Genomic DNA, 16,116 nt, shown 5'->3' on the forward strand with positions numbered 1-16,116 from the left:
TTGCGTCAGCACCGTTACGGCCCTCGCAATGCTTTGTTTTAATTACACAGTCGGATTCCCCCGATCCGTGCCAGTTCTGAGTCGGCTGTTTTCTGCCGGCTGAAGCAAGAACATCCGGCACGAAGCCACCGGAACCACCACAGCTCTGGCTTTCCACAGGAAGGTCCCTACGACGGTCCGGGCTTGACCGCACCGCTTTTGACGGCGGCGAGCCTCGCCCAGTCCCGGTGCAGTGCTATTCCTGCTTCTGGATCCCAGCCCGACTGTCTCAGCCGTCAGAGCCAATCCTTTTGCCAAGGTTACGGATCTGTTTTGCCAACTTCTCTTACCTACATTGTCTAGAGACTAGAGGCTGTTCACCGTGGAGACCTCCTGCGGATATCGGTACGGTCCGGCACGAAAATCACACTCCCTCATTCGGATTTTCAAGGGCCGACAGGAGCGCACTGGACAGCACAATAGCCTGACTGTTCTATTCATCTTAGCAATCCATGGTAGCTATTCATGTCAGCAATAAGCAATTAATGTTAATCCATTTCAACATGCAATCTGCTGTGAACAAAGTTGATCAACTGACTCATTTTTTGACAGGCTGTCGATATCGTTTGATGTCATCTGTTTAACCGAAGCATAGTATCGTCACGACATTGATGTTCTTCGAATACCGTCGTATAACTCTTTATGTTGACCGCACTACAAAGCGTGGGGGAGGCGTTGCACTACTAGTGAAAAAAAAAACTATACCTGTGAACTCTTATCTGATCACTGCTTCTGCAATAGTGATATCGAAATGCTCACTGTGAAGTCGGCCTGCCAAACATTTTCTGTTCTTTACCACCCCCCCCCCCTTCCCAGGGCAGCTTAGCAACGTTTTTGACCACCTCGAGCGCGAATTATTCTTTTTTAACACTGAAACCTTTTTTTTCTGTATAGCGGTGGATTTCAGCGTAGATATAAGCCCAGTCAGCTCAGCACAGCAAGAACTTAACACTTCTAGAGATGACTGGTTTTCACAACACGCATCACTGCTACCTCTTCTTCCACGCTAGACCTTATCGTAACAAATAATCATAATGCACTCTTTTCGGGCCGTATCGCAGTAGATATCAGTGATCACTTACCTGTTTTCTTGCGCCTAGACAAACAAATCCATACGAAGGCAAATGCGCATGCTCGGCGGCAACTTGTTTCTCAAGAAAGGCTTAAGCAATTTAGGAGCCGCATCGCTTTAGTCAACTGGGATCGCGTATACAGAGAAAACACGCCTAAGGGCGCTTATCGCAAATTCCTTGAAATGTTTCTTTTATTGTACTATGACTGCTTCCCTGTGCTTGATATAACGCCCTGCAAGAATGTCCGTAAACCCTCTGCTCTGTGTACGCCCTTGTGACGTCACGCGAGTATTCAGTATGGCGGTCACTGCCGGTGGGAGGAATTTCCCGGCAACAATTTCGATCGCTTTTTTTTTGGTATACACAGCGCGTCCAGGACACTCAAATTTTCGAAATTGAAAACCTTCTAGCTTGTACGTAGCGCTTACTGTTGCGCACTAATCGGTAGTGCCACATGGGGCTAGAAACAGGTGACAGTCAATTGGATCACAGGCTCTTGTATTAATTACTGAAGTATAAAAGTTTGGTCTGAAGAACAACCATGTCATAGCCCCTTAAGGAATTAATAAATGACGATGGAGATAAATGTTTCACGCTAGTTATGGAACAGCATACAACTATCCAATTTGAACGTAGAGCTTACCGTTACGTATCAATCAGTAGTGCCGCATGGGGCTAGAAGCACATGACAGCCAATTCCGGTATACAGGACGTTGGCTGCTGTAAAGCAAATGCAAATTTGCGTTTTTGGGTGCGATATGAATTGCGTACTATGCAGCTTTATATTTTTTCAATATTACTCACGATAGCACAAAAAGCTGAACTCTTTTTTATCTACCAGGGGTAAGCAATCAAGTAAACATTTTTTTTTCCAGCCAGAAATGGTGCCTATGGTCTATACACCAGGTGGGGACTGTAGACAGAAATTTACAGTAAATTAATGAATCGATGCACTGTATGACTGCACTAGATATCACGTATGCAATGCTGCTGAAACACGCTGGGCTTCAGAAATGAACATTGAAGCCTGCGGCGATATGCGAACCAGGTAAGAGCACTGCCTTTCACTGCCTTTCACTTTCACTGTTATTCGCCTAGATGCCGGCCTGAATAACGTCGGTGCAAAGCCACCCACTTGCAGGAACACTGCTGCAACCCAAAGCTAGCGCATTTTTTTGCATCTAACCGATTGGAATAAAAACAAATGAGCCGACGCTTAGGCAGCGATCGAAAATCGAGAGTTAACACACCTCACATAGGTAGCCGGTTTGAGCCCCTACCACGAGCTAGACTAACATAAATAGTAAGTTTATTCTGCACGAAACGCGAAATCGTATGCCACCACCCTGAACACTCTGTGGCGAACGGTTAACCCTCAATGTTCATGTGAAGATTCGTAAAGACGCGGAATTGGGGTACGTATTGTGCCGGTTCGAATCCCTGCCGGGAGCTAGGCTCTAACTTAACTAGTAACGCTATGCTGCACAAAACGCTGTAGTGTATGGCCCCATCCGGAACAATCTGCGGCCAAAAGTTGGCCCACAGCTTTTGCACGAATGTCGGGGCTTAGTGGACAAAATTTGATGCCCGCCACACACGGATATTATATTGCTAAAAGGGAAGAGCGCAAATATAGGGCAGAGGAACGTACAAGACAGGCGCTGACTTACAACTGATGTTGATTCGAAAGGTGCACGCACATTAAATAGACAAGAGGCAAGCTGTTAGCTGATTCGACGTCAAAGTCGGTTTACAGGGCCGGATAAAAGTGGCAAAATCTTAAAAGCTATAAGAGCTATAAAATTAGAGGGAGCTCTTTTAGCAATGTTTAGCTAACTAGCCCCCAACCGCACCCTCGTGAGGAATACATATATACTGGATTTACATAATTAACTTTCCCGTTGTGGTGCTCGGGCATAAAGCTGCCGCCTGTTATTTTTTTGTTCCATGATGTAACCGCCTCGGTGACCATGGCAACCACTTGGTTACGATTTGCCTTACAACGCAGAACGCTGAAACCAGAAACGCGAGAAGTAGAGTTTAAAGCTCTAATACTGCGTCGTTGCTGAGGCCGCCATTTTGCGTTCTATCCGCGGAATCTCTCGTTTCTTCCACTACGTCCTGTGTTTTCGCGCTGCTTTAAGATAAATCAGCATAACTGGGAAGCTCGAAACGCGACCAGTAGCGCTAACCCTTTCAAATTAAGTTTGGTTTGGTTTAATGGGGTTTATCGTCCCAAAGCAACTCAGGCTATGAGGGACGCCGCAGTGAAGTGTTCCGGAAATTTCGACCACCTGGGGCATCTTTAACGTGCACTGACATCGTGCAGTACACGGGCCTCTGGAATTTCGCCTCCATCGAAATTCAGCGGCTGCGGCCGGGATCGAACCCGCGTCTTTCGGGCCAGCATCCGAGCGCCGCAACCACTCAGCCACCGCGGCGGGTTGTAAAAAAATTAGAGATAACGCTTCATAGGTATCTTATGTTATGGCTAAAAAAAATGCTAAAAGAATATAGGAGCGCGTGCGCCAAAACTTTTCCGCTTCACGACAGCTTTGGTAAACTAACAGTTAATGAAACTGCTAATCAGGGACAGCACACTTACTTGAAGACTCCCAATCTTCTTTTCGGTGAAAGGAATACTCTTCACCGTCGAAGGCTTTCCGGTCCTGAGGACAAACGCCTTCGGCGTCATCTTGACAGATGGCGGTTTTGCAGGCCACGCACAACGCGTGCGTGCAAGGCAGCAGCAGTGTGCTTGTGGAAGTCACCCTGCACAGGGAACGCGCGTTCCGATGAATGGGGTCCTGTACAAACCGGGTCTCCCACCATTTGACACCGCCAACGCCTCCAGCGCTCAGCCGCAGCAGCCTTCCACTTGGTCGGGCATCGAGCCGACCCGTTGACGGCGCCGGTAGCGAAGGCCGCGACAGGCAAACGCGGTCGCTATCGCCGCAAAGAGAAACGAGTTCGATGGCAGACGCGGTGTGCTATCTGCTGGGTGCTGGCGAAGACTAAAGCGCTCCCACCCAGGCCGATAGCCCCGCGATCATTTCCTTTCCTTCCGGATGGATGGATGAATAAGGCTGAACCTTTTATATGGGGCGGTGGCTCACGCCACCTAACCATGGCTCGCGAAATCTCACTTTTGTCCCGATTTTAGCCACCAGTCAGATAACCTTCGCTTGGTTATTTCTACTCGCTTAAAGTCCATTTTTGTCCTTCACTGTCCTTAAATTCCAATGCTTCGAATAAATCAGATGCCCTGCTGGTTTAAACTGCAGGGTGAAGCACTGTACAGAAAAGCCTCCGGAGCCTCCGGAAGATTTCCCGAGCCCTTCACTACGACGCCCTTCATAGCTCGAGTCGCTTTGGGACATTAAACCCCAATAAATCCATAAACCATTTTTAGTGTTCATTTGGCATAAAAAGGTACATTAACATTAAATCGGCCCTTCTTCCAACCTATTGTTTGTGCTCCGTTTAGTATAGTATAAATCTTTACATTCTGCATTCAAATGGACAGCACGGTTACAACCTTTGTCAGGGGAACTGCAGCGACAAAATTCGCGGCACGCATGGTTTAAGGCTCGTGTTTTAAGCATGAAATGCTTTCAGCTCCCGTTGTCAGCTGTGTGGTGACGTAACGCGGAGACCGAGAGCCAACAGCCGGACACTGAATTCCACTCATCCGGGCACTGAAACGTGAGCATCCGGGCACCGTACGAGATGTAACAAGACTCTCTAACAGAGAGGGTCGCTTAGAGCAAGAGGGGAGCTCCAGGGCGAGAGGAGTTTGGGCGCAAAAACTGCTTCCGTGCCGTCCCCAAGGAAGGCGCTGCGGTCCCAACTCACGCATGTAAAAGACCGGCCGCTGGGCCTTAAGCTCATGACGTTTCCCCCTTTGGCAGGCAGGTGTATACACGCTCGCGGAGTATTCGAACGCGCTGCATATACATTCTTCTCAGGCCTGTGTCTCGTAGTGTCCACGTACGCTTCTGTATCGTCCTACATGTCAACGCCGCCACCGTCACAGCTGCTTAAGCCGAGCAATGGAGCCTGATGAAAGGATAGGTAGGAAGCGTCTTGCGGAAAGCGATCGCTTTGCGAGTGATACGCCACTGCAGAAGACTGCTCGCCCCTGCCGGCAACGCCATGATTATGCGGCCGCTCCCGAAAGCGACAAGGCCGCCACGGTTCGCGGCTGCCTATCTAAGCCCGCACTATAGCTGACGAGGCAGGACGGAACAGATTCCCCACACACTCACAGGAAACGATTGCGTCCACATGGACCATTGCACAGCATGTGTGGTGTGGTGTATTGAACACTAGACCCATTTCAAGATTTTGAATAGTACCATTTACAACCAATGTGTTATGCCCGTAAACATTTCATGCTTACTCTACTCTAGGTTACAGGAGATGCAAACATTTTTTTCTAAGATAGCGGCGATGCGTGGCCTTGAATCACGTAATATCAGCGACCTTGGTGCGCTGTGAGTTTGCGGCTAGATTTTGGAATGCATTATACACTCTACATCACGGTTCCACCTATGGAAGCCTAGCTGTGGTGTTTGTATTTTCTTCTGGCCTTAGTCGCACGTACAGCCGACCAAATCTTTAGCTGGCGTGCGTGACGGCAGCGTTTTCCGTGCTCCTGCAGCTTATGACGGAGAAAACTTGCGAAAATATCAAATCTAACCACAAGCTAATTAAGCCCGTGCAAAAATACTGAGCTTTCCTCAAGTTTGCTTCGTCGCAAAATGCAGGAGCGCAAAAAAGCGGCCGTCGCGTACGCCAGCTAAAGATTTGGCCGGCTGTACAGCTATTGGCCGTCGAGGACTCTGCCCTCTTCCGTTTGAAATATCCTGCCCGCCTGAAATATTGCACGTGCACAGGGCCCCAATAACTGTTACATGCAAATCAATGAGACAAGATGTTCATTAGCCAAGTGGTTAAATATTTCTCACGCGTCACGTCATCACACCCAACCATGCGCTCAACAGAGGTGGAGAGGAATACGATAAGCGTCGCGTGCGACGCCTATCCCCTCGCCTAGCACTCTCCCGAAGACAGCCGCCTATCACGTTTTCCTCCTCACTTTTTCCCCGTGCAGATATGAACAGAGCCTACCACGCCGTGATTCCGGGAGACGGCGCACGAGCAGCTCATTCTGTGAAAAGAAGACCTGAAAAAAAAAACGAACAACGCCTACCAGGTTTGATTTCACCGTGCTCCCGATAGCTGTAACGAAAGGAGGCCGGAGTCATCTTTCTCAAGAACTGATTGCCATTGCAAAATGTGGACGGCGAGGTTGAATGGCATTCCAGGACGCCTCAATGACAAGGCTGTCACCATCGAAGGCAAGACCTACTCGTTCGACTATTACGACACCTGGTTCCCGGGCAGTGATGAAATCTCAGGGTGCCTCATCGACGCGTACACCTTCGACCCCGTCTCGTACCGGTGGGATAGGATACAGCCTCGGTCACTTCCCGAAGGTGAGCCGATTAACATCATGGGGCACAGCGTTGTAGCCTACGACCACTCCGCCTACCTGTGGGGTGGATGGCACATCAGCCCAGTCACTAACGGTCCGTGCCGCTTCGATACCCAAACCATGACATGGAGCTGTCCGGACGTCAGCGGCGAAATCCCGGAAGCGAACATCGACCACTCAGCGTGCGTGCTTGGTCACCGGATGTACATTTTTGGGGGATTGCTCAGACATTCATCGAACTTTGTAAGTTTTTTGGACCTCGAGACCCTAGAGTGGCATCGTGTCCCGACCAGCGGAGAGGCCCCCCTCGGGCGCTACTGCCACACGGCGACCGCCATTGGAAACCGCATGTAGATTTGGGGTGGCAACCTAGAAGGCTCGCGACCCAACGAGCGTTATGACAATTCCTTATACTATCTGGAAACGACCACTGCGACATGGGTGCGCCCACAAGTGCAAGGCATGGCCCCGGTGGGACGCGAGTGTCACTCTGCGTTCGTGTACGATAGAGAGCTGTATATGTTCGGCGGCTACAACGATCTGCTGGGCGCCTGCTTTGCAGACATGCACAAGTATGATATTGAGAAGTCGTGCTGGACTAAAGTGATGCCAAGTGGATCAGGCCCCTCTGCGAGGCACTCGCCCGGCTGCTGTGTGCTTGGAGAGAGGGTGCTGGTCTTCGGTGGCTTCGCGCCTCAAAGAATTCTCGAGGACGGAGAGCATATCGAGGTCATTTCTGAGGAGGAAGAGGAGATGACGGACCAGCACGTGTTGCGCTTAGCACCGACGCTTCAGAACTTGTGTATGCTTGCTGTCATTGATGCAAGTCTGGATTTAGGCGGCTTACCACAAGTCATTAGAAACTAGATCAGCACTATCATATCACGGCCATCTTAATCGCGGGATTGGTGTTGCGTGCCAAGCTAACTGAGCGCCTCGGACGGAGCCTCGATTGGCGGTGCGGTGGATGAAGACTATTTTCTCTATTTAGGCCAGCAGTAAGTACTTTTTTTACCCCGGGGGAACATGGCGCACGTTGGAACCGCCCAGATGTGAACCTCCATTGCGCCGCTCGGGACGACCTCACAAGCCTAGAGAGCAGTGAACGTGGTTTCCAGCTTTTGTATGTTGTCTGCGAGCGCATCGAGCGTTCGCGAAACCCTGAAATTTTGTTCGCTCGAAGGGGCTGCCCGGTTACTGCGGTGTGGCCAGCAACGAACGGGTCTGCGCAGCAGATCACCTACCTCCAAGGTACCTCCACTTGCACTGCAGGAAGTGCGCGTACTAATCCCTCTAGCTCCTCGGTCGACGCCTGAACATAGGCATCACAAAAATATAGCGTGTGTTCGTCGTCGGCGCCCCCCCCCCCCCCTGACGCGCCGCCATTTCGCAATGAGCGCCGGTTTCCGAGTGCGCATTTGTTGTGTGTAGCCCAGAGTTGTGCAGTGCCGTTACGGGCTTAAGACAAGCGAAAAATCGTGTGCTTGCCTGGACAAATAATTAACCCTTTTAGTTGGACATGCACGATCGGCTGTTTTTAATTCTTGCATGTATTGCGCACCACTGATTGTGCATGTTTTTATGATTGGCGCGGCTTCTGCCTAGGATATTCAGTTGCATTCACAGAGATACTTTTAACGCCATAGCGTTAAACCCAGCGTTAAAAAGAAAGTCGACGTTGTGAGTGCAATGTCCAGTGGCGTAGGCTGGCAGAGGTGGCCGTCCGCCGGAGAAGAAACTTAGGTGAGCCACCTAGGTCACGTAACCTTGTGGCGTCATCACACCCTGCCCACCAGCCGGTGCGGTGGCTCAGCTTTTATGGTACTCGGATGCTGACCCGAAATACGCGGTTTCGATGAAGGCTTAGTGCTAGAGGCTCGTGTACTCTGCGATTTCGCTGCACATGAAAGAACTCCAGGTGGTCGAAACTATCCGGAGCCCTCCACTACGGCGTCCCTCTTAGCCTGAGTCGCTTTGGAACGTTAAGCCTCATTAACCGTAAACAATAAATAAATGACTGAACATACAAATGAATAAATTGATAGGTAAATAACGTTTGCACTATATTTGGACAATTAGCTCTGAGGGCGCCAGACGGACCCTGTTAGCCACCTGTAGGCACACGTATACCGCGTCTGTACCGTCTACGCATGCACACCGGTGGAGAGCGGTAAAGATGGATTCAGACGACGTATCATTGGGCCGTTGACTAGGGCTGACCAGTGACCACGTAACGTCTCACTTTCACTCAGTGATGTGCACGCTTGGTGCACATCACTTCGTAAGTGCATCATCCTCATCTGCGACCTTTTTGAGAGCCGTAAGAAACCTTTGTTTTTATCTTCTTACATAAGTTGAAACGTGGCCCTTTCATATCTTACTAGGCGGCGGTTTTGCTGACCGAATAGGCACTTGTGTATTCCGGATACCATCAATGACGATGATTTTTCTTGGAGATAAAACCAGCTGTTTAAGAAATAAAACAATATGGATGTTAGTGCTCTGTCCTGTCGTTACGTCTTTTTCTCCCTGCCTTTGCTTTGCATAAGTGTAATCCTTTAATTCAAAACGAACCAACTCGTCACACGAAAGTACATATTGCTCTCTATAGTTGAGACATTACAGCACTATTTAGTTCCCTCCACTAGTTTCACCAAGCGCTGTCGTGACATATTGTACGCATACTGGCGGATATGTAGCTTATCCTGGGCTACTCTACGGTGTTTCTTTCGGCGTGTACCAGTGCGCCTTCCTGGGACCAAACAACAGGGAGCCTGCATCGAGCAGACGGGCTTGAAGTCCAGTTTACTCGTCCCACGGTAGCCGTGCCGGGTCAGGCCGATCCGCGTCTGATTACCTATGGAAGGGGAAGCAGCCGGGCGGCTAGCGTCCAGGGTGTGTGGCACAGTGACAACGCATTCCATGGCGCTTCTTGGGTGCGCATTATGTAAAGGTGTGCACACGTGTGATATTCCGTGAGCGGTGCGGGTGATACGAGCTGGAACGTGTGCAATCCCTACGTTCAAATCTTCACGGATGGCGTAAGTGCAGAGAAATTCCGTTTTTTTTTTTTCGCAGTAGCACTTCTAGGCGCACTTTCCAATTTCAGGCATACGTACGGACGTAGTTATTTTCAAAATATTGCGAGGACACTCTGGCAACTAAAGTGTTGAGAGGCGAAAGCCGAGGACACTGCCGTGACGACTTCCGGTGGATGTGACGTCACACCGTACCCGTGGCTATATCGATACCAAAATTATACATCTTTCTGGGACCTTGGGTGTTATTTACGCTTAATTACACGTTTTCAATCTAATTTGTCACAAATTCGATGTTTTTCCGGCCATTCTGTGACAATTTTCACTATGCCGTGACGACTTCCGGTGGATGCGACGTCACATCGTTCCCGTACGTGGCTACATCGACGTCCGCGCTATTTGACATTTTTGCCTATAATTAATTAATTATTCTACAGTCATCAAACTTGGCTTGAGGTTCATCTGTTCCTTTATCTGAAGCATTCATTGCTTTTCTTCTATCTTTTTTAGTTCCCGAGTTAGACGCGTGTGACACGCTTTCTTAACGGACGGACGCCAACCATTAAAGGCTTTCGCCCTAAAATACACGGCTTATGGTTTCAGTGCGCGGAGCGGCGGATTTGTCGCACCGCGGCGCTGCCACCTGCGTCGGGCGCTCCCTGCGAGAGTGCCTCGTGCGCCTCGTGTGACGACAGCCTTCTCCCTCACTCTCGCGCTGTCTTGTAACACGCCTGATGAGCTCTACAGATTTTCCCTACACAATAATTGGACGAATGTCCGTGGTGTCAGGGTAAACCGACCTTAGAGCATGTTGCATGGATCTGCAATAGGCAGACTTAGACCCAAGCGTAGACAACCAAAGTGGGACGCTCAGGGAACACTTCCTGGTCAGCCAGGACGAGGAAGCGCATCGATTTCTCGTACGCCGAGCCACAATGCCAGCAGTCAAATGTGGTATCCTGGAACAACGGTCGACCACGGCGCCCAGTGACCCGTAAGGGTCACGAAAATCTGAAATAAGTTGCGAGTAAAGTTTTTCGCACCCATCTATCCATCCAACTCTAAGGTGCAGCGGTCCTCGGTTTCGCCGCTGGCACTCGCTGCTAAAGAAGGCACCTGGATGTTCGCGGGTCTCCGTGCGCCCTGTCGCGAGCTCCACGTGCGTGCATCGCAGCGCGAAAAACTACTTTCATGGCAAGGTGCTTCCGCTTTGCCGTGCTCCCTTGCCGTGCCCTTACACCAAATCTAGGGTCGTGGAGCGATGAAATACGTCGCATTGCAGTGGCGAGGCCTTGTTTCTCTTCTTTAAACTGCAGTCATACAAGAAGAAAATAAACATAAAACCATTGACGTTTCGGCACCAATACGGGTTCCTTGTTCACAACCGGATGAAAACGAGAAGTGCTGCTACATATGTAGGAAAAACTCTCCGTTTCGTGCGGGTGTATATCTCTGGTAGATTGCCCCGTGTTATTTTAATCGCTTGGCTTTTCATTTGTATGTGAATGAATTTCTGCAGCAGGCGAGTAGATAATGACTTTTCTTTTTCGAGTATGCCCGTGGCATCCCAATCAATCAAGTGGCCCGTGTTTTTCTGCTGTTGAACGGGCATGTTAGAAGTCACTTTTATGTTCCTGACGTAACGCTTGTGTTCTTTGATACGTCTCTTGAAGTCCCTATATACGCTGCACCGCATCCTTTGCAAGGGATTTTATAAATGACTCCAAGGTAGCTTGTCTTCTCAAGCGTGAGCTTTACCCGTACTGAATGATTTCTGAGCTCGCTGGATAGGACATGGGCAACTATATATGAGAGTTCACACTAACCGTACCGAGTTTTCACGAGTTTTAGTTGCTTTAATGTAAGTGAAGCCAGTATTCACATGAAATGATGTCATCTACATAGTTTAAAGATGCTTTTCAGTAATATATCTGTTGCACTGTGGATAATAGCTTACATCAATGAGCTTGTATGTCGGCTGTCCTTTATGCACTTGGAAGAGAGCACTCTGTATCGTTTAGATATGGCGCTAGCCCTCGGTTATTGATAAATATTTTCTCGGCGTGTGGAGTGCACTGAATCCCTCAGTAGAAACAGACTGGAACGGCAACAACTGTACTCTAGCCATGTTTTGCCACACAAGCTCCCGAAAATAGATTTAGTTTCTCACTGCACCGAGGTGCAGGAACACATTGACGGCTGCGGCATACACGTCACCCCGGGATGTGCAGACCTCTGATTTCAGTTCCTACCCGCCTACTCAGGCATCCAACCAATTAAGAACCTAGAAGTTATACCTCAACATGTGAACCGCTTCCACGTTTGCCTGAAATCTGCTGACCTCGCTCCCTCAAAGACACTTTTGGAGAAGGCCTCAGTATACAGGGTGTGTCACCTTAGACTGTGCACAGTTTTAACGCGATAGCGTTATGGGCCCCGTGTCGCAGAAATGCCGGCGTCGGCGTCGTCGGCGGCGGCCCTGAGCGAAAGATCCCAGAAGCATTAAGAAATAAAAATCGTTCCGGTCATAGCTTGGATTATTCTACAAGGTTTTCACTGAACTAGTGTATTGACTACCAGGGCATGCAAGCATTCGTCGGTACGGAAATACGGCTATTTAAAAATAAGCTTTTCGAGTTAGGAGAGCGTTTTTTTCCGGAATGCATTGCCAGTGGTGTAGTAAATCAGAATACGAGCGTGCTAGCAGCAGGATGGTTAATTGATATTTAATACTTAACTTTTTCACTCTTGCTGTTAGCCTCCCTAATTTTCGAGAAGCGTGTAGCCCGGCGTTTTTATGTCCATATCACTTTTTAGAATTGAGAAAACGCGGTTACATTCACCGCCGTCGCATAACAAATTCTCACCATTTCGACGAGTGACGTGCACTGGAGAGGTATCTTTGCCTGCAAGCTTCTCGAAAGCCTATGCGTTTTTGCGTGATGTATCCAAAATTTGTTGGGACACAGCGGCGAGAACATATCACGCCGCCGTGAAGGTTGGCTTAATCACACTCAAATTCACGGCCACTCGTACTTACACTGATGTCCACTAACATTTAGGACCACTCGCTCACATTCCCACTCACTGACATTCCCACTAACAACCACTCACTCACACTCGCACCCATGTCACAACACTCTCAACCACTCACTCAAACTCAAAGTCATGACCACTCGCACTGACAACCGCTCACTCATATTCACACTCAAGTCCCATCGCACTCACAACCAGTAACCTTCGCACTCATGTAACTCGCACTCTCAATCTCATTCAAACTCACACTTATGATCACTCGGACTCACAGCCACTCACTCACATTCACAATTATGACCCCTCGCACTCATAATCACTCGTACTCACAACCACTCACTTGCACTTATGACTATTCACACTCACAACCACTCACTTGCAGTCACAACCGCTAACTCACACTAACGTCCACTGCCACTCACAACCATTCTCTTACGCTTATGTCCACTCACTACAATAACCTTCACTCAACCTTTGCATAACCTGGGTCGCACAGATGTGGTGGTGAGCCGCCCGGTGCTCATTAAGTCTCTTTGGCCAATTTTCAGTTTGTATGCTCGAAGGAAGAGTTCGCTTATCACGAATCTTTCTGCAACCAATGTTACGCACTTGTGTTTCCGCGTTTCTTGCTGAGGCGATAAGTGCCTGTTCAGCGTAAGCAGACAAGAGGCTTAGACAGGTTTTTGAAAAGTGTTCAAGTAACAATAATAACTTCTTCCTTGACAATGGCGTGTCTGTGAGTATGCATGAACACCTTAGAGCCAAGTGACGGCGACAAGTACATATAAACAGCGCTAAACAACAGGACGAGATAGAGGAGTAGACAAACACGGCGCTGAACTTACAACTGAATTTATTGGAAGGAAAAAATTTCAATATATAGATACAAAAATGGGCACACGTGCGCACAGTCATACATCGATGTGGAGGTAAAATCAACCAGCCACGATGGTAACACGTGTTGTACCTGCCTATCAGCTACCCTTTGTGCAGCAATGTCATTTCTTTCTTTGACAAAGCTAAAGAAGTATTACTAACGCAACCATTTGATTTTCTAGTGATATGGAATGCTTCGGCGACTTCTCTTGTAATCTTGTCAGTATGAAAAAATAACAATTCTGTATCGTCAAAGAACGGCACGCATTTACATACACTGCAGTGACTTGCCAAGTTATTGTTTGATTTGAAGCAGCGCAAGGCCGAAAGCCAAAGAAGAGAGCAAAGAGCTCTCTTCTTTGGCTTTCGACCTTGCGCTGCTTCAAATCAAACAATGAATAACCAACTCGCCCATCAGCTTGTGCTTTCAAGTTGCCAAGTTAGTATCTTTATTCTGCAACGAATTGGCATGCTCCATAAGCCTAATATTTATGCATCGGCCTGTCTGGCCTATGTAAGTGCGACCACATGATAATGGAATCTTGTAAACTACCCCCATCTTACTACGGACCAGATGGCGAGATCAGCGTGTGTTTCGCGAGTGGTGTGTGACCGTTGACCAACTCACGGAATTTCTTTGGAACACGGTCCGACCAACCCTTCCGAAAGGCATAAAAAGAACACCAGCAGAAGGAAAGCTGTTGGTCCTCGGGGACGTTGTTTTGGACTCTAGGCACGAAAAGACCTTGCGCCTTGGACCTAAGTTCTGCCTCGACCCTGGCCTGAGAACCGTTGAAAAGTTGGCCTTCGCCCATAACGTGTCATCCAAGGCTCAGCCTGAGGACAGACCAAGGTGTGTATCGGAGTGTGCTGATGCCGTAGCCAGTAGCAAGTGCCTTAAAAAGCGTGACCATAGGTTGCGTTCGTTGGTGGATTTCTTGTGTGAGAGGCGTTTGCGCGTCGTCCAGTCCGACAAAGAAGGCTTCTGTGTTGTACTTTCTGAGAAGCAATTTTCAGGTAAAGCATGTGATGCCATAAGGAAACATTTTAGAGGGACTAGAAAGGATCCGGTTCAGAATAATAAAAATGCCGTTTCATTATTGAAAGGCTTTAGGCTTGAAAGTCTGGCTAATAAAGTTAAGGTTGCAGAGTGTTCTATGCTTGAAATCTTTTTTCGGCTAAAACGCATAAGCCTGACGTTCCGTTTCGAGGAATAGTCTCAGAGCGTCAAACTTGGCAAGTAGAGGTTTCGTCATACCTTAATAAGCATTTGTCATCACTCTCCGTTCTTGACCCGTTTGTTGTTCCAAATTCGGAGGAAATTGTGAACTTTCTCTTGAAAGAGAACCCGGCTTCGTGCTCTGGTTTAAGCATAGACGTGGTTAATTTATTTTATTCTCTTCCCCGTAATCAACTTTTGCAGTGTGTTCAGAATTGCATCTCAGAACAGAATGATGAGTGCGTATTTCAAAATGATTGTGGCATTTTCGTTGGGTCCTTCCTGGAACTTTTATCCTTTCATTTAGAGAATACCTATGTAACGTGGGAAGGTAAAGTTTTTAAGCAAAAGTCGGGAGTGTTTATTGGAGCCAAGATTGCGCCAATTCTTAGCAGCATTTTTCTCAGTTATGTTGACAGACCAATAGAAAGTGACTTAAATGGAAAGTGCATTAGACTTTTTCGGTATGTGGATGACTTCCTGGTTCTAGTTAGGTCTTTGGGTACTGAGTGTGTGTCTGAGGTACTTGATGTTTTTTCACAGCATGGGTCCGGACTGCGGTTTACGCATGAGATCCCTCAGAGGAACGCCTTGCAGTTCCTAGATCTGAGCTTGTCCTTCTTGCCGAACCATGTATGCTGGCGATATGCTCCCAGGAGTGAAAAGCCTCTTGTTAATTACGCGTCTTTCCATTCCAAGCTTGTGAAATTCGGAATTGTGACAGGATGTATTGGTATGGCCGTCAAAAAATCTTGTACGCATCAAATGTTTGCTAGTCTTGCAGTCCAAGCCCAGAGATGAAGGGAGGCTGGGTACCCTTATTCCGTACTAGTGGCTGGTGCAGATAAGGTTCTTAGAACACTGACATGTTCGGGTCAGCCAAAAGAAAATGCTGAGGGGAAGAAAATAGTTGTCATGCCTTATGTGCGCGCGTTGTCACATCGTTTTGAAAGGGTAGGGGCCAAGTATGGCGTGAGGGTGGTTTTTTCTGCTTCTAATAAACTGGGTAGATTAGGAGCAGCAGTTCAGAGAAAGCAGGAAGGTGCCAAACGTAAGTCTGTCTGCAAAGTGAACCATGTGAACAAGTTCGTTAATTGCAAGATGGGGGTAGTTTACCAGATTCCATTATCATGTGGTCGCACTTACATAGGCCAGACAGGCCGCTGCATTAATGTTAGGCTTATGGAGCATGCCAATTCGTTGCAGAATAAAGATACTAACTTGGCAAGTCATTGCAGTGTATGTAAATGCGTTCCGTTCTTTGACGATACAGAATTGTTATTTTTTCATACTGACAAGATTACAAGAGAAGTCGCCGAAGCATTCCATATCACTAGA

Source organism: Amblyomma mixtum, chromosome 7 (genome assembly GCF_055824585.1).
Source record: "Amblyomma mixtum isolate Tamu chromosome 7, ASM5582458v1, whole genome shotgun sequence".
Taxonomy (NCBI): Eukaryota; Metazoa; Arthropoda; class Arachnida; order Ixodida; family Ixodidae; genus Amblyomma; species Amblyomma mixtum.